The sequence below is a fragment of the Cervus elaphus genome, chromosome 5, assembly GCF_910594005.1.
Source record: "Cervus elaphus chromosome 5, mCerEla1.1, whole genome shotgun sequence".
Lineage (NCBI taxonomy): Eukaryota > Metazoa > Chordata > Mammalia > Artiodactyla > Cervidae > Cervus > Cervus elaphus.
This window is the reverse complement of record NC_057819.1, coordinates 12540734-12564770: the sequence shown is the minus strand read 5'-3', so window position 1 is coordinate 12564770 and position 24037 is coordinate 12540734.

The following is a 24037-nucleotide window of genomic DNA, read 5'->3' as shown; positions in this document are numbered from 1 at the left end:
TTATTTCCACATTTGACTAGACTCAAAACCGGTCTAAGATTTAAAACTTTCTAGCCATGTGGAGAGAATGGGCAGAGTTCTGGAATCAGCAGAAACAACTCATCCCCTCCTGGATTTTTTAGGAGTCAGACCCCACCATCATGGCTTCTTTGCTCTGTGGCCATGGGAAAGTGAGTCTCTCTGGGCCTCTGTTTCCTCAGCTGTAAAACAGGGGTTATAATGATCCATACCTTATACAATTTTGAGAAGGAAATTAAATAATCCATGCAAAGTTTCATGACATGGATTAAATGAAAAAAAATTTTTTTAATCAATTCTTAGGGAATTCCGTAGTGGTCCAAGAGTTAGGACTCTGAGTTCTCATTGACAAGGGCCTGGGTTCAATCCCTGGTCGGGTAACTAAAATCCCATAAGCCACGAAGTGCAGCAAAAAATAAATTGATACTTAGCATGTTGCCTGCCTTCCAGGAAACCTTCAATAACATTCTGGATACTAGCCTTGAATTATGGTGGGGTCATCTCTTTGTTGGCTTCCCTGATGGCTTAGCGGGTAAAGAATCCCCTTGCAACACAGGAGACCCCAGTTTGATTCCTGGGTCAGGAAGATCCGCTGGAGAAGGGATCGGCTACCCACTCCAGTATTCTTGGGCTTCCCTTGTGGCTCAGCTGGTAGAGAATCCACCTGCAATGTGGGAGACCTGGGTTCGATCCTTGGGTTGGAAAGAGCCCCTGGAGAAGGAAAAGGCTATCCTCTCCAGTATTCTGGCCTGGAGAATTCCATGGGCTGTATGGTCCATGGGATCACAAAGAGTCAGACACGGCTGAGCGACTTTCACTCATCTCTTACTTGGCTTCCCTGATGGCTCAGTGGGTAAAGAATCTGCCTGCAATGCAGAGGAACACAGGAGACTTGGGTTAGGTTACTAGTACTATTACTGTTGCCATCGATATTGTTGAAAGGTTTGTGGCTTCAGGCAAATCGTTTCACTTCCTAGGCAATGGTTCCTCTCCTGCAAAACAAGTTTACTAACTACTTGAAGGGATTGTTTCAGGAGTAAATGAGATAACACACACACAATTCTTCTTGACACAGTGTCTGACACATGATAAGCAGTCTCCATATTTTCTTTTTTGGCCAGGCTACAGGCCATGTGGGATCTTAGTTCCCCAACCAGGGATTGAACAAATGCCCCTTGCAACAGAAGTGAGGAGTCTTAACCACTGGACCACCAGGGAAACCCCTGACACATGATAAATGTGAAACAAATGGTATGTATAATGTCTACCTGTGATATTTACCTGTAAGAAACACAAAAGGTCATAATAGTATTTATGATGACGTCACTTTGCAAGACTTGTGTGCCTTTAGGAGCTTCTTCTAGGAGTGAGTGGCAGGTATGCCTCCAGCAGTAGCAGTACTGTCATTGTGAGTGACCAAATGAATGATCAGGTTAAGTATTAAAATTGCCGATGCTACAGATCAGAGGTTCTGACTCATATGGTTAGGCTGGAGCTTGGGATTCAGTGTTCGGGACCCACCCATTGGATGACAGGGTAGCAGGTGACCCCAGACACCCACTTGGGGCAGTAATGCCTTAAAAGAGGAGCTGTTTGGCATGAAGCCAAAGAAGTATTCATGGATTAATTGATTTGTTTGTTCATACATTAAGGAGTTACTAGTGCCTGTGAGTCCTAGGCGCTGCAGAGGAGCTGGCCATGCAGAATCCATGCAGGGCCCTGCCCCGGGGACTACAGGGTGCGGTTCTGAAGACTGAGCCAACAGGTTCTGTGTCCAGCTGTGACAAATTTCGACTTCTCCCTTCTCTCCAAAGCCAGCCTGCAGGTTTTCTGCAGGCTAGTCGTGGATAAGAACACCTACTTCTGGTGGTTCCTTTAAGGATTTTGGCAAGGGAGGGCAATGATTAACCTTCTCTAAAATGGCTCAGGGCCCGAACCTCAGCCCCTTTGTAATGGGACCTCTGGCTCCCCTTCCCCACGGCCCCCAGGTCTCAGTGGCCCCACTGTCAGAAGGTTTCAAAGACCATTTGGAATTACTTAGCCCCAGGGTCATTGGGCCTCTCTCCAGCCCACTGAGATGCCCAGTTTCACCATTTTCCTGTTTCAGCTTCGCTGGATTTGTTCATTCATAATAGCAACCAAATGTCCCCCAGGCCTAAAAGGCCCTCTTTCTCGTTCCCCTTTTCGATGAGGCTATCTACATTAGCTCCGGGCCCCTTGGAACAACCTCTCATTGCAAACCCACCTAATTGATTTCTCCAGACTCACTGTTCTTGCTGACTCGTCCTAGGCAGCTCATTATCAGAACTGGAAATCTGAGCAGGGAACACACCCCGCTCACTCACTGTGGCCCCACTCAGGAGGAACAGGGTGTCATCTGGGTTTATGAACCCCTGGAATCCAGAACCCTGGCTGCAAGGGCAAAGAAAGCCTCTGGGGAGCTCTAAAGTAAGAGCCTCAAAAGGGACATGGACTTGAACTCTCTACATCTGTTTCTCTTGGCCAATGGAAGAGCCATGCATCACTGTAAATGTTGAAAGTATTAATATTTTGTTATGGAAGAGCTTCAAACATATGCAGAAGGAGGAAGGATGGTACATGAACCATGGTGATTTCATTACTCACCTTCATGTCTATATATTTAACTTTATTGAAGTCGAGTTGATTTACAGTGCTGTTAATTTCTTCTGTTCAGAAAAATGACTCAAGTTATTCACATATATGTGTTCTTTTCATATTCTTTTCCATTATGGTTTATTAAAGGATATTGAATATAGCTCCCTGTGCTATACAGTAGGACCTTGTTGTTTATCCACCCTATTTATTACCCAGCTTTGGAGGAGGAAGATAGAAAAGTACAAACCCTTCACACTGTATTTCTGCCTCCCAGTATTAACTTCTTGACGTATACACAGCATCGTTTTAATGTGTATGTAACACACACAGAGAGAGACGCGTACACATAAAGAAAATGGAATCCTTAAAATATATACTACTTTAAATCTACTTCCTTCCCATAAAATTGTATTTTTAGTGACCGTGTAGTATTCCATCTATAGCTAAAACATCATTTTACCAGTCTCCCATTTTGGCACATCTAAATTCTCAGTTTTTGTGTGTGTTATTACATGTTTCATGGCTATGGACATTTTTATATAAAAATACTCACCCATATTTCTGGGGACTTCTTTTTTTAAAAAACATTTATTTAATTTTTTTTTGACTGTGCTGGGTCTCTGTTGCTATGCGGGCTTTTCTCCAGATGCGGTGTGCAGACTTCTCACGGTGGCGGCTTCTCTTGTGGAGCACGGGCTCCAGGGCACGCAGGCTTCAGGAGCTGCAGCTCCTGGGCTCTAGAGCACAGGCTCACTCGTTGTGGTGTATGGGCTTGGTTGACCCTTGGCATGTGGTTATCTTCCCGGACAGGGGATCGAACCCGTGTCTCCTGCATTGGCAGGCGGATTCTTTACCACTGAGCCACCAGGGAAGCCCTTTTGGGGACTTGTTTACAAAACTTTTCTAGAAGTGGAACAGTGTGCACTTCTAAAAATAAACTGCAAACTGCCAAAGCACCTCCAAGAGGGTTGTTTTCATTTACAGTCCCCCCAGTATTGTCAAAGAAAGCTTGCTGTTTCAGTTAAAATCAGTTCCCTGAGGCCCCCGAATTTGAAGGGCCCAGAGACCCGGCCTGTAGTTCTCATTGTAAATTTCCTTCCCTAAATAAGAGGGCTCTGAGGAGAGAGGGAAAGAGGGGATGAGAAAGGGGGGTGGGTGCAGTGGGAAGAGAGAATGACAGATAAGAAGAAAGGAAGGAGGGAGGAAAGGAAGGAGGGAGAGAAGGATGGATCCTACAGGGACAGGGAAAGAGAAGATGGGATTGAAAGAAGGTGGGAAATGGAAGAGACCAAGAGAAAAGGGATGGGGGTGATTAGTCTTTTTGCTAGAAAGTGCAGGACAGGAGACAGTGAGAGGCAGCAGAAACCATTGGTCATTATTATCCTAAACAAAGAAGGAGATCCTGTGGGTCCAAGAACTCTTCGCCGAGCTGCTCACCCCCGCCTGGTGTTCTGACCACCCCACTTGAACAGATTCCACAGGCCCTGCCCGCCTGTCCCTGGCGGGGGACGTCCTAGAGACCTTCACATTGCGGTTTGTCAAGAGGATGCTCTGTGTTTATAAACACAAATACCATTTGGGGAAAACAACTGTGCAAAACAAATACAAGGGAAATTTATAAAAATTATATGGTGACTCTTGGGGGGGGGGCGGGATGGGGGTGAGGAATGGGATTGACAGGATGATTCCTTAAACTTGACTGCACCCTGGCAGGGGAGACCACACGGGGAGCCAGGACCAAAAATAGAAGAGCCTCATCTCATCCCCGGGTTCCTGTTTGTCCGGCGGGCCCAATGTCGCCCAGCCCTCAATCCTGAAAGCCTGCCCCTCCGCACAAAACGGAGAGTGGCCATAGGGCTCTGGGAGACCATTTAAGGCTTTGAAAACCTCCAGCTCTGAAACGCCAGTCTGGTGACACCCCCGTGCCAAGGGCGGATGAGCGTGTTTTGTCCCTGGGACGTGTGCTATCTCTGATTGGAATGTAAGAGCTGTCTGAGCTTCCTTATCCTCTTTCTCTCTCTCCCTCCCTCCATTTCTGTCCTAAGCAGCTAAAATGACCCTGAGCAAAACTTGACCCTGCACCATCCCCAGGACAGCAACCCCACCGAGACCCTTTTTTGTCGTTGTTGTAGTTCAGTTGCCAAATCTCCTTTGGGGAGGGGGATGGGTCCTGTGATTAGCGATGAAAAACCCATACCTTTCAAATGCTTCATCTAGTTGAGCAAAAGATAAAAATGCAAAGTTAAGAGCGGTTCCTTGGAGAGCTCCATTTGTGATTCAAAAGGTGGCAGAATATAAACAGGTATGTAAAACACGAACCTGGACACTGGCTGCAGTGGGGAGAGAAACCAGAGTAGGACTAGTGAGGGGTCCTTCCATATCAGACTCTTCTCCTGTTAGATATTTTTATTGTGTTTATGTGCATTCATTTAAAAAACCTATTATTATTGTGGTGGTGGTTATTGTCATTATTATTATTTAAAGCCTCATGGCCCTGGTTTGAATCCTGCTCTACTAGCTGTGAAGAGGGGGTATGTGACTTCACTAGATGTCAGCTGTAAAACGGGGCGATGGGGCTGTCTGCCTTGCAAGGTTGTTGTAAAGAACAGTTAAGAGCGTGCAAAGCTCTCAGCATCAACTTGGCACGTGTGGTCAATATATGGTCCCCATCCCCATCATCACCCTTACCATCATCATCACCATCATTCTTAGTGTTCGTGTCTGCGGCTGTTATTCTGCCCACAAAGACCCTGGTTGATTGTTTGTTTGTTTCCTGAAGGCCAGGAAACTCCTGTAATGTCACCCACCAGCTGTTCTTTGAAGTAGGGCTGCCTGCTCTACCGACTCGGGAGGGAGGGAGCCATGTGTTACGGTCCTGAAGCATATAGATCTTCCCCCGCAGATCATTAGGCTCATGTTTGTCACATTTATTTTAAGGAAACTGGTAGGGAGTGGGTGAGTGAGGTTAATTGCTCGATGGATGCTGGGCAGCCCTGTTCTCCAGATGGGAGGAGGTTCAACAGGGCCTGGAGTGACCCCAGAGGCACGGCTGAGGCCGCAGCCCGCAGGCCTGACCCAATAGACTTAAGACTCTCAGCCTGGATTGGGGTGGCTGGGGGCTATGTTTTCACCCTTGGGACACTGGGCTAAGCAGAGAAACCAGAGTAGTTTCCTTTCAATTCTTACCAGAGCTGGGGAAAGCACCAGCCTCCATTCTATATTCATAGCGAGTCAGGCTGGACTCCTCTGTACCCCACTCCCAGGGTGAGTCGAGGGCCATTCTGTTTGGAACTCTTTTCTGGGGCATGAATCATTTCATAGGGTGGGGAGGAAATGACATGGTACCTTTTGAGATCTGACTGCTTGTTCTTCAGGGGGCAAACTGGTCCACAAGACAAGTTAGTGAAAGCATCCTCTCCCTCCATCAAGGGTCAGACTTCCCAGCAGACTTTATCATGAGCCTTCTGTGTGCCTGCATGAGCCACAGCGAGGGCCACGTGGGGCTGACTTTCCTACAGTTGAGTGACTCTAGGACGTCAACTATTAAACCTCCAGTGGTTCATCTGCAAAACGGGGAGATTAAGAGTTCCCACCTCTAGGCAATTTTTTTTGAAGGGTTAAAACACAAAAGTGCTCAATAACGGTAGCTACTGTAACACCACCACCGCCATCATCGTCATTAAGACTACATAAGACCCAAGATTAGCTTCCTCCTGAGAGTCCTCTCCTAGAACCCAAACTGCCCATTTTCCCCCAAAGAAAAGAAATCAATCCACAACACAGTAAGACTCAGCCCTTGCAGAAAATCAGGAACACACAGCAGTCTTGAATAAATTGGTTGGAAATTAACTCCCGGTGGATAGAAGAAGGAGGTGATATATCTATCCAATGTTGATTTTGTGACCACCAAAAATATTCCTTTTTACGGACCTGCTGGGGCTCTATAGATTAACAACCTTGGCCCAGTACTCAGACACTCATCGCCCCCACCCCGGCAAAGCTCCCCAGTCCCCAGGAGAAGGTGTGACTTCAGACATAATGGTAAGGATGAGGGGGGTGAGGGGGGCGGGGGGCGGAATGCAGGCCTGTGTGTGAGGTGATTGTAACCAGAAACACCTCGGCAGGCATCTCGCTGCTGTCCGGAGCGGCAGCTGGCAGGCAGCCGGGCCGGGAGCCGGGAGCCGGCCCGAGGTGCCCGGGCTCGCCGCTGACCGCCCCTCCTGGGCCCGGCCCGCCGATAGCTTATCGGGCCCACTCCGGGGGCGCCCCGTGCTGGAAACCGGAAACGCGGCTGGAGGCCAGGGGATGCTTCATGGAGCGATCTGTGGCGCGGTGCGCGGGCACCAGCTTTTAGACTCCGTGCGCGGGCCTTCGTCCACCCACCGGCAGCCAGGTAAAGCACCAGGTGGGTGGGGAGGGACGGATGCGACTCCGCTTCCGGGCAGCGTTCGCTACCGGCCAGTGAAATGCTGGCCCTTTATGGGCACGGGAGAGCTGGGGAGGGGGTGTGGAGGTTGAGAGCACAAGCGGGGATGCCAGGGGCCGGTGCAACCTCGGAGCACCCGAGCTTCAGAGTGGGGATGTCATGAACGCAGGGAGAGGAGCGACCACGCTGTGCACCCCAAGCTGTCAGTAAGGGGCCTCCTGCTTGGGGTACCCGACCTCTGATGTGCTTTCCCACAGCTGGGCAAAGACTCCTGGGTTCAGGCGACGATGCTGTGTTCAGTTGTGCGCCAGCATGCATTTTGGGGTACCTGTGATTTGGGGGTGACAGGCCCTAAAGGAGAGGCTAATCATGGTGCATAGAAAATGACAGGGATTTGGGGTCTGAGGCCCTGAGTTTCAATCCATGTTCTCCACTCTTTACTGTGCACTCTTGGGCCGACTGCTTAACCTCCCTGGGTTCGGCCCCTTCATCTTGAAGGGAGACATGCTAACCGCGACTAAGTGGGTTGTTGGAGTTTATTAATAGTAAGATGATTTGTAAGATCCCTATAAAATAGAAAAAAAACCCATATTGGGGGGTTCAGTTATTATTCGGAAATTTGGGCACTGTGTTGGGAGTCAGTCGGCTTTGGGATGAGTGCTCCCCCGGAAGGAAGGTCCGGGCGGAAATAAACAGAACCCTGGCCTGCTTCTGCTCTGAGCAGGTGTCCCCAGACCCGGGGAAGGAAGTTTGGGAAGAATGGCGGCGGGAGGCGGAGATCCGCCGCCAAGGGTGCCAGACTTCAACCGAGTGCATCCCCAAGCCTCTAAGACCAGCATCGCAAACAAGTCGCTCGGGACTGGGTCCCCGGGAGATCGCAGGCAGAGCCTGGTCCCCAGCGTGTGGTCTCCAAGGCTCGCCCTCGCATGGGGCCAGCCGCGCGCTCCCGGAGCGTGTCGAGTTCACTCGGGACAGCGGGAGACCCGCGGGCAGACGCGCAGACAGACAGACGCCGCGGTGCCGGGCGGTCTCCGGCTGCGCCCGGGTCCGCGAATCAAAGGAGGGGCGGGCGAACTCCTCTTACCCTCTCACCCTGCTTTGCCGGCCCGCTCTGCTCTGAGGCTCCGGAGAGTCAGCTCACGTGGCCCCCGAGCCCCGTGGCGTCCTGGGGTCCCTCCCTAGGGCACTGGTCAGTGTTTCCGCTCCGTCTCTTCGCTTTAAGCCAGGGACTTTCACCTGCCCAGGGACCCCGAAAAATTGTATGCAGAATCGCCTATTTGAATGCTCCCCCGCCTCCTTCTTGGTGCGGAGGAAGTTCATCCTTTTATCTGCTTCTCAGTGGGATTCACAGACCCCCAAAGATTAAGAACCATCCTTCCCCATCAAGAGCTCCAAGTCTTATTCTGGATGCAAGGTGGAACATTATAGATTTTGTGTGCTCCTATATATACCTTCAAAATCAGTTTACTGTTAAAGAGAAGACACAAGTTAGTCCGAGCCCCGGCACACACGCACAATGTAAAACAATATGTCTTTTCCAAAAGTTTAAAGGGAAACTGAGGCACAGAGAAGCTTTTGCTGCTGGCTCAGGGTCAGACAGCCAGTTAGAAACTGGAAGCGAAGCTCAGGCTCCTTGGATCTTAAACTAAAGCTTTAAGAATCCTGAGTGTCATGAGTATACTACGTGGCCAAATCACCTCCAACATGGCATTAAGGAGGTGCCCTCTGGTCATTGATACCCTTTAATGGAGCAAGCTAACCTGGTTTGAAGGAAAAAACTCGGGTGGAGTGAGCAGCAGCCATCAGAATGGGAAGGTGAAAGACCCAGCTTAGCTCTTTCCTTAATTAGAGGATTTTTTACCTTTTGGATCCACCAAGAAACTAATTGAAACTGAGTTTTCTCCAGAAAAAGACACCAATGTTTTTTTATTGGCAAACACACAAGTTTGCCAATAGTATCCAGTGTTCCGCAGATCTCTGACCGTCAACCGTGTAATGATGTTAAAAACCTTCATTTTAACTGATCACAGCCTTGGAGAAAGGCGGATTTGGGGGACCCCCTCGGAGCACGTTCTCTCTTTAGAGGCTTGTCCCCGGGAATGTATGGGATACTCATCCACACACGTGTAGACACAGACACAATCCATGGGCACACCGCGCAACTACTGGCGCGATTCCGCACACTCCTGGCTCGGTACCCATATCCAAGTTGCGGGTCGCCAGGAAAAAAAGTTCAAGTCGCCAGCCCACGGCCAGCTGAAGTGGTCTTTAACACCCAGGCCCCTTTAGCCTCATTGTTTATCCATCTGAACGACTCCCCTGCCCCGGGCCCACTCCCACCCCCCACCTTTCCGAGGTCGACTATAAAAATAAACTATTTTTCCTTGTTAATAAATCTCCGCCCGGCGCCCTCTTTTAAAGAACTCAAAAAAAAAAAAAAAAAAAAATCACTGCGCCCAGCGCAAGCGAGCAGAGAGATTAATCTCGAAGCAGGATTTATGTGGCGCGGGCATCCTCAAACAATTGGAGTCATAAAGTGAAATGAGATTCGGAGGCGGGTGGGGGAGGGGGAGGGCCTCTGGAACCACAAACACGTTTGTGTAGCTAAACAATGTGGAAACTCTTAAAGACCCTTTTTCTGCAGACATCTTGCAGCCCCGGCGCTTCCCTGTCAGCCCGCGGGAAAGGGAGAGAGATATATTAACTGAAGACACAATCTAAAATTACTTATGGGTTTTAAACATGCGGGCAATGGGGGCGGGGGTGCTGATAAACTGTTGTCCATATTTCCTTCTCTCGGTGTATTATTTCCAAGATATTTCACCCCCTTCCCAGTGTCCCCTCCCTCCCCGCTCCTTCTTTTCTCTCTCCATTCATTACGTTGACTAGTTTGCAGTGGCCGAAGTCTGGCGGGATTGGAGACCAGCCGGCAGGACCCTGGTTTGCGCGTACGCGCGGGGCGCAATTGTGCCTGTGCGTAAAGACGCGGGTGGGGCGCACGGCGCGGAGGCACAAGGGCTCAGATCGGTCATATCCGCCCCTGAGGTGACCTTTCTCAGGACCCTTTCGGCCGGCCGTTACCTGCAGAAGTTCTAGATTCTTACAGGCGCTAGGAATTTTGAGTAGCATATTTACGCGCGGCCTTGGTCAGAATCGAAGGCGAACCTTTCCCTTCTCGCAACGGAGAAGGAATACGAATGCCCAAGTAGCTATGGGTCCCAGGCCTGATCTGGACATTTAGAGCTAGTTACGGCTCCTTCAAGTTTCCAGGCTTAGTCTGGCTGCACTCTTTAACTTCAGACATTCAGCTAGGGGATCAGGGGACTCTCCGAGTGGTTGGAAGGACTTGTGTAAAACTGTAGCAAGCTGAAGAAATGGGTGGCCCACGGCCCCTGTACGCATCGTACCCTGGAGCGATGCCGATATCCAGAGCAAAAGACTCACACCGTCATCAAAGACCTGCAGGGACTAGGCAGACCGAGTTAATTAGCCTGTGTGAGCTCCAGTTTGCTCGTCTGTAAAATGGGAACATAACCAGCACCTACCCCCAATAAATGAATATAAAGCTCGATGAAAAGCGTAGGTGGTCAATGAGTGGCAGATGTTTTTGTGGTTTTCACTTGTTAGGACTGAGTTGTGAGAACCTGGCAGGGGCCACAAGACTGCCCTGTTATCCTACAGAAGGGACGTCAGAGAGATACCTTCAGTCTCCGGGAGGGAGGGAATTAGGATACACTTAAAGATTGCAAGTCTGATTTCTGGATTCATTCATTGATTCAATAAATAGCCCATTATTTTCGGTCTCCATTCTGAACCCTGGGGACCCAGCTGTGACCAGGAGGGCTATCCGTCCTATCCCCCAGCCCACTGATCACTGGTAGAAAGGAACAGTGTCTAATTTGGTGCCAAACTGTAGCCTGAGCATGTCCTTAACGCCTTTCTGGCCACGGCTGGGGCGCTGCAGACAGAATCCCGCCCCCACGAGGCATGCAAACGTGGAAGTCGCCAAGAAAAAAAAAAAAGATAAAAAGAAAACCCTGCAAAGGCTGGAGACATTCCCCTCCACGAAGGACGCCTCTGTGGCCGCCGCTGAGCGCCAGCCTGTGACCTGGAGCGCAGCTTCGCCCAGGCCGCCGGCTGCCGCTGTCGCCCTAGCGGGGCAGGCGTCCAGCAAAACAGTTCTAAACGTGTCTGGGCCCGATTCCGAAGTGTGAGGCAATCCCTCCGGCCCACGCTTCAGGAGGACCCTTTATTTAGGCCGGGCAACTCTCGTCTCCGCCACTTATGTCATTTTTTCTTGGTGTGCGTGGGCAAATGTTCTTCGCTTGCACCCAGCGACCTTCTTTTCTGAGGAACCTCCCCCCTTCGGCCCCGGTGGAGACAGGGATTTACGGGCCCCCTCCCCGGGGATGGGGGGTGCACCTTGGCCTCTGAGAAAAAGTGTCGGCTAGGACCACGTTCTCAGTGCCTCTGGAGTGTGGCCGGGTCAGACTTTCAGCTCAAACCGCGCACTTTGAATTAAAACAGAACGAAAAACAACCAGAAAAAAAAAATTTTTTTTTCTTTACTGTGGCTAGAAATCTACAAATTCTCCTACCCTGTGCCTCTTGAACTACCCCGGCGAAATTGCCAAGTATCCAGATGTTACCCTGAGTTTTCCAGAATTTACTGATTTTGCTAGGGGATCCAAAACTGTTCTTATGGGGACAACTGTCCAGACTGTATTAGCAAGAATGAACGGTCCCTTCCTCCAGCTATGACTCTGAAGATTACACAGTCTCCTGAATTTTCCAGATGCTTTGAGAATGTCTTCCTTTGCCAAATTTCCAGGGCTCCCCGAGGGTGGGATGGAGGGAGAGAAAAATGGATGCGGTGTGAGGCTGATGAGGAGGGTTCATCTTGACCTCTGATTTTCAGAGTTTGTGGGGTTTCAGGGTGCTCTCTCAACCTAAGAAAGAGCCTCAGAGCTAGGTTTTCGAAATGGAGGTACCACCCCCTCCCCACACACCACACACAACACCCCACCCCATGTACACACAGACATAGAAAATTAAAGCGCTCCTTCTGGCTGTCCAGAAATTAGTTCTCTAAATTTTCCCTAACAACTGAGATAATTAAGTGTATATGGGAGAGGGCAAGCAAAGCCCAAAATCTCAAAATTATTTTCTGAGTTCTTTTCACCTCTGTTCTTTCAAGGAAGATGTAGAGACACCTTTTATCTTGAAAGGCAAAAGACAAACAAACCCCTGCCCCCATGAAGTGTGTGTTTGTTTTCAACAACTTTCTCCCTGCACTTAGCAGCCTAGAGCCCCTCAAACCCAGAGAAGGCGAGTGGGCAGTGGGAGCATTGACTCAGGGTACGGGACAATTTGGTCAGTTTTTCAGCCTCGGGAAAAGATGGTCAGATCTCACCCAGAGCGGATATGGCTTTGCAGCAGCCCAGGCGCCAATTTCTGATTCTTCCCTTTCCTGGAGGGCCTCCCGTAGGCGAGAGGGGTTCTTTGGCAACTCTGTACCTCTGATGCAGCCCAAGGATAGAGACTGGGTCTACACTAGCAACGCACTGGGGTTCCCCCAAAATTTGGGTAGTTGGAAAGGAAAACCCACCCTCACTCTGGGGTGCAGGGGGTGGAACAGTCTGGGGGCACTGGCTCTTCATTCATCTCAAAGATGTAGATCTCTGCGTGGAAACAGCAAAGTCTGAAAACAGAGACCCCTCCTCTGGGGCTCCTTGAGGATTGGGGTTGGTTACTATCCTCCAGTTGTGGGGGGACATTTTTGAGGGCACAGTGGTCCCTTGACTTTTGCAGCTGGAAAGAGCGGATTAAACTATATCTGTGGTTGTCCCCCTTGCCCCAGCCAGCAGTACACAAAGAGGAAGGAAGGTTAGTATGTGGTAAGGGGTTATCCACTGCTTCACTGTCTGCAGGAAGCCTGTGAAGGTTAACCAAGTCACAGATGTGGCCCTGGATCATTACTGGGGTTCTAGAGACTTTATAGTCGGGATTCATAGTCACCGTCCCCTTAGAAGATGCTGAGATTTTATTGCATCCCAAGGATATTCCCAGCTCCCAAACCCTAAACTAGAATCTGTTTCCCACCAGCGGTCCCCCGCCTACCTACGAACTCCAGTTAAACTGAAATACCTCTGTGTGGGGTTGGGAATGCAGTTATCAAAATCCAGGGTTCTACAGTCTGAATACCTGAACTGTATCACTCTCCTTACTGGCTAAGTGACTGTGGGCAAGCTATTTAACCTCTCTGAACTCCTTCTCATCTGTGAACCAGGATAACAACGATAACAACGCCTCCTTCACACGGCTGTAGGAGGAGGGAATAGCCAGACCACAGTCAGGTCTGATGGCTGAGTTCTCAGCTGGAGGTTTGCAGAGGGCATGCTGGCAGTGCACATCTTGGCCAGATGGTGCCAACATAATAAAATAAATATATATTGATGGGCTATTCCAGAAACAGCAGTGTGTGGTGTGGGGTATCTTCCTACTTCGGGTGTATGGGTAGATGTCTGCTTCCTCCTGCCAAGTGCTAGGTGGTGGGTTCCAATCCAAGCCCTGCCCTTTTCTAGCTGGGTAACTCTGAGCAACTGCCTTATGCTCTGGGCCTCGCCTGCGCAGTGGAAGTGAGTCCTGCCTCGGGGGTGATTGTGCAGATCAAATAAGTAGGTGCCTGGCACATGGCAGTGAGATCGAGAGATACAATATCACAGCACGTTGTTACAAACACATAAGAAAGCCTAACACGATATACACATCCTAATGGAAGGTAAACGCGGTATAATATCCGATATTACGATGTGTTATATTGTATTATAATCCTGGGCACACGTGTGCGCACTGGGAGGGACGGAGTGCCTTAGCCAGGACGTGCTTCGCCATTGCAGTGCCCGTAGGGGACACTTGGGCTTGCTCTCCCACTTTTCCTCCAGCGGTTGCCAGCTGGGGTTTCGCGGCGCGCGCGCACGAAGCTTGGCAAAAGCAGGAACTTTCGCTTTCACCGCGTGGCGCTGCTCTGAGCCGGCTGCACCCGCCCGGGGAAGGTTTCAGGAGGCTCTCGGACGGCGGGAATCATTGGTTGCGTCCGGTCGTTCTGGGTGGCACCCAGTAGCCCTCGGGCATCAAGGAGACCGTGCGTCGGAAGTCGGAAGGGATCAGCCTGAGCGCAAGGCAGTGCTATGCAAACCCCCGCCGCTGCTGGGATCGCGCCGACCTCGGGGAAGCTTGGGGGCGGCCAAGAGAGAACCTGAAAATATACCAACCCGTTCTTTCCACTTTCTGCTTTCCCATCCGCGCCGGGAGCCGGCAGAGCCCGCTTGGAGATGGCAAGATTGGAAGCAAGGCTAGTTTTTTCTTTTACGCGCGGCTTCTCCGGACGTGGCCAGTCCCGCGGATGTTCTCTCTGACCAACCCTCGAGAAATGATTTAAGGGAACCCTTTCTTTGGCACTCTAAAGGCATCCGCACAACTGTTTGCAGCGGTAGACGCGTGGCGAGAACACCAAATCGCTGGCACACTGAGCAGTTTGCCCAAAGAATTATACCCCCATAGAGGTACTTGTGCACCCCAGATCCGAGAGCATCGGCGCGTGGGCTTGGAATTATTCTCACATCCGTAATCATTCGCCTACGTTTTCTGCACTTTCTGGCACGGATATTTCTATTATCTCTGTGGACAGAATCGTCTTGGGGCACACACTATTATTTGCACGCGTGTTAGCGCGTATACACTTCATTATATGCTCACAAACTAGGGCACACCCGCAGCCATCTCGCTTCTGCGCCGCCCTTGGCGCGCGCACACGCGCAGACCTCAGGCTGTTAAGAGGCGAGCGAGGTGCAGGTCTCTTATCTTCTCGGGGTAAAAAGCCCGGAGTTTAGAGGAAAGAACTCGTTGGGGTCTGCGTTGGTTCTTTGTTGTCGTGGTTCTTTCCCCCCCCCCCCCCCCCCCGGACAGAGGTCGGAAGTCAGACAATTTCCTCGCTAGGAAAGACGGCGGGGACAAAGGCCAGGCAGCGGGTCACCAGTTTGAACCAAGGTCCAGGAATGGTTCTAGGGTGACGGGTAGGGTTGTGAGCCCCGAGCCCTCAGAACAGTCTCCCTGCCTCCCCGGGGTCCTGAGAGCCAGGTGGGAAGACGGGGAGGGACCTCCTAAGGCCTTCTCTCAGAGGCTCGGGGAGCTGTGTTTATTTTCTAGTTATTCTTGGCCGCTTTCCACGCGATTATTTGTAGCAGCGCAGGGAACTTCTGGGAGAGCGGGTGCCTTGCGGGGGTTGGGGTGGGGGGTCCCTTTGCCCGGCCCCACGAGTTTTATGACATCGAAGCTCGGAGGGCGAAATTACAGGCGGCATCAAAATGTGTAAATTACAGGTTTGTGTTGTAAAGAGGCCTAAGCGCGGTCGCTGGAGAAAGGCGGGTTTGTGGGTTCCAAGCTGACTCCGAGCCCGGCGCGCCGCGCGCCAATGCGCCCTGGGCGTTCGCGGACTCCATCCCCAGGCGCGGCAGCCCGGGCGCCCGGGCGCTGGAAAAGACGGTGTCCCAAACCGGGTGGCCTCACCAGGCGGAGAGGAAGAGACCAGGCGGATCTCCGGCGCCCAAGGCCCTCAGGCCTCGCAGCCAGAACTGCGGGAGCTGGGGCCCTGTCTCCCCGACCCACCCGGGAACCCCACACTCTCAGGAGATGTCTTTTAGCTCTGGCTTGCTAAAATTAGGTTTAATCGAAGATACTTTTTTATGCCTAGCGGTGGGCAAACTCTCCTTTAGATGTCTCTTCGACTACAAAAGTGGAGTGCGTTGGAGACAGTTTCGGCAACATTTCAGTTACCGGGCTGTTTTGACTTCACTTCTCATCACTTAGCTTTTTCTGGATCTCTTCTTTCTTTTCTTCTCCAGGTCTTATCTTTTTTCCCCCCCTCCTTTCCGCTCTCCTCTCCTCCCAGTCCCTCCCTGTCTCCCTCCTGTCATCTTTCTTTTTTTCTTTCTCTTCTCTTTGTCCTCACCTTGAAGGTGTTTCAACACCCCCCCCTTCTTTGTAAAGTCTTTTTCATTATTTAAACTATTTTGCATTTCTTTTTGTTCCTCACCCTCTCCTCTTTTTAAAAATTTACTTTTCCGCCTTCCCTCCTTTTTCCTTTGTACTTAGGTTCTCCACTTCTTGGAGACTTGGAATGTGCAGCAGTTGAACTTACACTTTCTTGATTACAAGAAATCCAACTAAAGCAGGTCCCACTGGCCTGGAGAAAAGCAGAAGCAGGGAAGCAGACACTTAAATAACAGCCTCCAGAAGCCCTGGTGTTTGGTTAGCAACAACCTCTCCAGGACCCACTGTACTGCAGAGGAGAAGCGGGCCGGAGGATTAATAAGAACTCAAACGTTCCATAGGCAATGGGACTGTACACTTGGACAGGGTAAAAAAGTATGTATATATCCAGCTATCAGCAGACCACCCTGTGTGTTATCAGGCAAATATACACACCAAAACCTGGACTGCCCATTGGATTCCCATCTTTGTGTGATCTGAGAACCCAGGAGAAAACCTTGCCAAGAGTTAGCAAGAATTTCAAGAAGACAAACAAACCACCCAATGTTAAAATCTTTCTGAGACCACCTAACTCCCTTCCTCGATGTCAGATTTTTTTTTTTCCTTCCCCTCTGAGCCCAGGTCTCCCTCTTCGCAACAGCTGTTCATCCATTGTTATATTTATTAGGTAAATATAAACCCCATAAATATGCCTGAATGAAAACCTTCATGTTCCCTAATATGCTGTTCAGAGTCACCAACATTTATCTTCCAAAGTTTGACTCCTTTGGTTTGACAAAGAGTGTAAGAATTCTACACTCTGGCCCCTTCTCCTAAGTGATGAGAATATTAACATCTGACCATTGTGCCCCCATAAGTAGCCTCCACCCCACCCACCTCTCCAAAGCTTCCTTATTAATAAGAGGTCATTTCCTCCCAGGCCTTAAACTCAACCTGCAATTCAGACCAGACAGGGAGAAAATGTTGACATCTCTGGGCCAGTGGCAGTACCAGGGTGATTGCAGCCTCAGGCAGGGGGAGGTTCCCTGGGGACTTGTGCTTCTAAGAATGAGGAGACGTGGGTGCGCCTGCGTGTCAATCAAGGAGGCTGGCTTCAAGGAAAGAAATGCGGGTAGCAGCATCCATATTCATTTTCCTGAGCACATGCTCTGTAAGTCTGACTTTCTGGAATGACCCGAGCAGCTAGCTAGCTGATGAGTTCTATTTTTTTTTTTTTTTTATAGTCATTGATTGCCTAGTATTCATGAAGCTGGAAACCTATAAGAAGACTGGTAAAGATGAAAACATGTAATTAACTCGCAGTGCTAATGAAGGTGTGGGAAACATTGGTGGGGAGTGGGGACATGGTTACAACCAATACAGGGGCAATTTGGTAGACCCATTAAAAATAAGAGAGCACAACCCTTTAACCTAGCCATTTTCTTCCCCGAGGTCTTGATCCTACTGGTGTAATCATACACATGCAAAATGATGTACCTCTAGGGATAGTCAATACAGCTCTGCTGTAATAGCAGAAGTGGGTGAACGACTTAATAGATATCAATAGGCATCTGGTTAAACTAAGGGTGGTGAAAAGAATATTAAAATATTATGCTGCTAGAAAAAGAAGGTGAAGGGCTTTCTGTATGTACAGATAAGAAAAGATCTCTGAGAGGTAAGTAAAAAATGACTAAAACCAAAGGACAGGAGGGTTTGTAAAGAATGTTACAATGTGCCAGAGAAAATATAATTGCATGTGTGTAGTGTGTACACTTGGGTGTGTGTAGGCGCTACAGACCTGAAGGAGGGCATGGCAACCCACTCCAGAATACCTGCCTGGAGAATCCCCTTGGATAGAGGAGCCTGGTGGGCTACAGTCCATGGGGTCGCAAAGAGCTGGACAAGACTGAGCTACTAAGCCCAGCCCAGCACAGGCTCTACAGAAGGGCACATAGAACCCTGTCATCACAGTTACTCCCAGAGGCTAGCTGCTATTAAGGGAGGAAAATTTACTTTCACTCTATACTCTTTCCTACTCTTTCAATCATCTTGCCTTTTGCATGTTTGTGCCAAAATAATTTTTAAAGGTATTTTATTGTTCTTCTTATTTATTTTCAGTTTTTGGCCATGCCCCATGGCAGTGGGATCTTAGTTCCCTGACCAGGGATTGCACCCACGCCCCCTGCATTGGATGGCAAAGTCTTAACCACTGGACTGCCAAGGAAGTCCCCCCAAATAATTTTTAAATGAACTGAAAAAATTAAAGAAAGTGGTTGTTGTCCATGTGGTCATTTTCCCAGCAGCCCCCGTATCACTCTCTTCTGTCCTCCTTTCTCTTCCAGAATCCTAGTCACCACCTGATGAGCACTCACCATGCACAGAGGCTGGGCCAACCCACTTCCAAAACATCTCATTTCATCCTCACATCAGTTCTCCCATAGAGGCACACTCAAACCCATTTTACAGGTGGGTAAACTGAGGCTCTTAGAGGCACATCTCCTGCTCCAGGCCATACACTTGGTAAGAAGCTTTCTATCCCAGAGAGTCTGTTTCCTAAACCAAATAACTGCAATTTAACTGATCTCCACGTCAGCATCCTTCTCTTGGTCCACTTTTTTTCTTTTTCTAACTCTTCCACCTCCTGTCCTGTCCCGGGATTCTCACCCCATGCTCAACCACTCAAAAGTGGATGAGTGCAAATAAAATACTTGAAAGAGAACAAATAGGTCCAGACCAAGGCAGATCAACTAGGTTCTAGTGTAAATCCCAAGATCATTGGCCAGACTGCATGGCAGCAGATGGCCCTTAGAGGTGGACTTGAACGTGGTGACAGGAGGAGCTCAGGCACATCCCTCAGCCCTTCTTCATAGTAAACCTGTCCATGGACCCGGGGCTTCAAGAGGATTTGGTCCCACCTCCTGTCTTGTTCAAGTCCCCTGGTGGCTCAGAGGTTAAATTGTCCGCCTGCAATGCGAGAGACCTGGGTTCGATCCCTGGGTCGGGAAGATCCCCTGGAGAAGGAAATGGCAACCCACTCCAGTACTCCTGCCTGGAGAATCCCATGGACGGAGGAGCCTGGTGGGCTGCAGTCCACGGAGTCTCAAAGAATCGGACACGACTGAGTGACTTCACTTTCCTTTCTTGCTCCAGCTCCTGCAGCCATTCCCATAAATCCTAGCTGGTCTTCATTCCTGGAGCCAGCTCTAAGCCCTGAAAGGTAATGGGGTGTGAGAATATGGTTTTGGAAAATTGCTCGGTTAAGATCCGGATGTGGAGCTAGGGTTCCTGTGGGGAGTCCTTTAACATAGGAGCTGGGGCAGTTACCAAACTTCCTGTTATCTGAGGATTGGGCTTCTGCATGTGATGCCTTTCAACTTCAAATGCATTCCTTTGCTACCAGAGCAACGCCCCAGGAAGATACCAGGAATCCTGTTTATTGGCTGCTGGGACTAACTCATGGCCAAATCAGCAAATAGCACTTGAGCACCGAGGATATCCAAGGTGCTCACTGTGCATCCAAAATGCTAAGGTGTGTCAGTTCTGTGTATGCGTGCATATTGTAAAAATTCAATTCAAACTCTGTTTCAGAAGTTACATGGTGAAAATCTGTCTCCATCTCAGCTGCTTCTAAAGATTTTCAGTTTCCTTCTTCCCTGGGCAATCCCAACTGTGGCTCCTTTCTTGTATATTTTCTGAACATAATCTATGCATAATTAATTTCTTCTTAATTGAAACTTTTAGACTCAATGTATAGCCATGGCCTACTGTGTGAGAGCCCAGGTGCCTGGATTCACATACTTGGCTGAGACTCTTTAGGTCTGTGACTTTGGGCAAGTTCCTCAACTTCTCTGCCTTGGTTTTCTCATCTCTAAAATGGGGTGGTTACCTGCCTTAAAGGTTTCCTATGAGAAGTAAATGTAACAAAACATGCTAAGCATCTAGGATTTTGCCTGCTGCAAAGAAAACATGCAGTGCATATTAGCTTTAAATATTAGAGTGAGTAATAAATTATTCATCCAGACCATTGCTGGAAAAATAAGTGAGGAATTAAGTTTCTACCATCAGAACAACTATCTTAGAATTTGCAATGTTTGAAAAACGGAATGATGCTAAAGATCTCTAATTTTGGCTTCTTACAAATAGAGAGATGAGAGTTGTGTTTACAAAATATAGCTGATATTTCTGTTGCTCAGATGTGTGTTTGTGTGTGTTATCAAAAGTTGAAGGTAACGCCTGAACCCAGAATCTGGTTGCTTTGAATGTGGGTTGGCCTCACTAAGCAGTGAAATTTGTATTAAACTTGATAATGTTTGTGGTCATATTAAAAAGTAGAGTGACATTTATGAATTTAAATTTAAATAAATTTAAGGCTGTAGCACACACTATAATCCCATGGACCAACGAATCTGGAAGGCTAAACGAGCCTGGGGTTGCAAAAAATCCAGACACGACTTGGTGAGTAAATAGCAACAACAATACATACTATCAACGAGTGATTTTTTAAATGAATTCTTCTGGATAAAAATTCATTCCCTTTCATAAGTGGGTTCTAACACTGTTTACTTAAATTGACTGCTACCTCTGCACCATGGTTTTCTGTGCAGCCATAGGAAGATGGCATTTCCTCTGTATTCTTTTGGGAGAACTGGCAGGTTGGCAGTGGAGGGCTGTCTCAGGCCAGGGTCTGTGGTTTAGGGTGTGGCTGGAAGTCTCTGTACCTTATGGAGATGATAAACAATGAATGCTGGGTTCCTCCCTGGAGATGTGTTTTGTAAACAATTTCATAGTTCTTTGCAAAGATCATTGTACAGTTGGATGGTAAATGATGCTTTTTTCTTTCTTGGTTATTAGTAAGTCAAATCCATCCCTCTAGCCTTCCAGGAAAGAAGCCAAAAACATAGGAGGACAGCGAGATCACAAATATGCTGAGTGCAAACTTCTCATAGCAACATAAACAAAAATTCTGTGTGCTTTTTCTTTGCACTTGGAAAAAAGTCTTTAAGTACATAGTGCATAGATTAATAGATCTAATTCCTGTGTACTTAACACCCAGAAAAAGAACTTCACATATTAACATGTGGTCATATCCGTTTCAAATCTGTTTTTTTTTTTTTTTACTAACAGAAGTAAAATATTATAAAGTTGAAGTGCTTTTCCCTTTTCTGATCTCATCTCCATATTTTTTCCTTTCCTTAGAAGTAACCACTATCGTAATTTTGGTGAAGCCTAGCAATCCACATTTTTATATTTCTATAAAATATGCATTTCTCCAAAAGCCGTACAGAAATTTGGTTGGTATTTTTTGAATTTGCATGAACCTCATACTCTGCATACAGTTCTCTGAGTTGCTTCTTTCACTCAATGTTAATTTCTGAGTTTAATTTATATTGCTAAATAGATACATGACATAATTGAGAATATTATATAAATATATTTAGTTCACTTTGGTTGCTACATAGCAATTCATTCTAGACTAATAAATTGTGGCTAACACATGCATACCACTCTCCATGTACCAAGCACTGTTCTAAGCGTTTTCTATATCATTCACTTTATCCTTATACCAATGAGATAGCTGCTACTGTCTGTTTGATTTTGGCCATGACATTCAGCAAGTGGAATCTTAGTTCCCTGACCAGGGATCAAACCTGTGACCACTGAGTGCAAAGTCTTAACCATTGGACTGCCAAGATACTGTTATTCTCATGATCCAGATAAGAAAACTAAGGCATACAGGGTTAAGTAACTAGTCCAAGGTCACTTTCTCTGTTGATGCATATGTAGATTGTTTCTCTTTTTCACCACTATAAACAATGATACAGTGAATATCTTACCTGCTGCTTCTTATATACCAGTTATTATTCTGTGCACAAGAGTTTCTATCGAGTAGATACCCAACACAATTTGGGGAACTTAAAGTATGACACTGCTGAGTTCAGTGTACATAAAAAACATTTTCTTTTCTTTTTGGCCATACCACATGGCATGTAGGATATTAATTCCCTAACCAGGGATTGAACCTTAGCCCTCTGCATTGGAAGTGGATAGTCTTAACCACTGGACCACCAGGAAATCCCACTAAATATTTTCAATGTCATGTTCATATACATGATCTCAGGCAGCCTTTGCTTTACCAAGCTTCACTTTCTTCCTTTGTATAAGAAAATGGGGACATAAGAGCTAGCTTGTAAAAGTTGAGGTGGGGATTAAAAGACCTATACATGGTAAACACTTGATAACTAGTAGCCATGAATAGTAAGAATATTACGACTGCATTAGACTATACCACTGTTGATGGTATAGTCTAATCAAGGATACACTTTCCAAAGTCATTTGACTTTTAGGCCCAAATCGGACAATTCTTAGTTTTCATTTTATAGGCTTAAAAATCAGCTATAGGAACCTGTTAAATTTTTATATCAAACCACAGCAGACAACCCAGAGGGGCCAAAATGAAGCAGAACCTTAAGATATAGAATTGGGACACTCTGAGCCAGTTGGTGACGCTGTGTGACCCTAGGCAGATTACTCGACCTTTCTGGGTGTCTAGTTCTCCAGATCTCAAGGGAAAAATAATTATACTTTTTACCCTTGCAACATAAGCCTGCTATGAAGAAACAAAGGTGGGTGGGTGAAGGTGATTTCTTTATGAATTATTGAAAATAAAAGATCTGAGGTTTATTTCAAGATATTGTTTTCTGTACCTTTAGATTTGGCTGGACATCTAGAAACGATTTTTTTTTTCCTGTTGCCTACCTATCCAAAAATTTTTTAGAAAAAAGTGTAACTTAACTTTTGAAATTGGTTTTCTATAGGAGATAAGGGAACACATTCTAATGGTGTGCTAGGGAATTTTTCTAATTACTGTGCCAACTTCAGGTTCGTGAAAATGCAAAGACTTTGTTTTTCTACATGAACTATTTTAGGTAGTAAAAAGATGAGAGGGAGAGGAAAATACAGAGATAGAACTGTATCCAACCATTGTTTTACAAACAATTGGTTACTTGATGGGGAATTTAATTAGTTGTTTGCAAAACATCTTGCCTGACCAAATTCATTGTCTTTCCTTTGTCTCTCTGCCACTGCTGCCAAGATGTTATAACCCCAACCAGTTGTGTAAATTTCTTAAATCAGTTATCGGCTAAATTCAGCTTCTTTTTATGTCAAAAATAGCTCACTGGTAGCCAACTGGCTTCTCTTCAAACTGGTTTGTCTGAGGCTGGAGCCTACCGGAAATGCTCCAGCCCGCTCTTAGCCGAGACCCTACTGATGTCAGTTGGACTCGGGCCATTTTCATTTGCTAATAAAGCCCCAGAATCCATAGTGAAAGAACTGATGAAAGATGCTGATTGCTGCTGGTTGCCAGGAAACAATGCAACATCTCCTCTGGGAAAGGGAGGAAATCAGAAAGAAACTGAACCAGGGTCCAAAAGTACTCTTTCAGCCACGTCCTAATGGTACACTGGTCTCCCCTGATGGCTCAGGTGGTAAAGAATCCCCTGGACAAGGAGATGGCAACCCACTCCAGTATTCTGGCCTGGGAAATCCCCTGGATGGGGGAACCCGGCGGGCTACAGTCCATGGGGTGTCAAGAGTTGGACACAGCTTAGCAACTAAACCACCATCACCAAGGGTATAGTGGCCGGCTTGGTTTTCCAAAGATGGTATGGGAAGAACCGAGTTGGAGAGAGAAAGAGAGAGAGAGGAGGAGGAAAGAAAGAGAGAGATTGGAAGCAAGTCAATGAAGAAATAGATGTATTTTACTTGTGTAAATTAGCTAGGGGAAGAATGGAGACTGGGCATTCCTCAAAGAAAGAAAAGGGGGTTTGTATCCTCAAGTAGGATAAGGAAGTGGCAATACACTCCGGTGTTCTTACCTAGAGAATGTCATGGACAGAGGAGCCTGGCAGGCTGCAGTCCATTGGGTTGCACAGAGTTGAACATGACA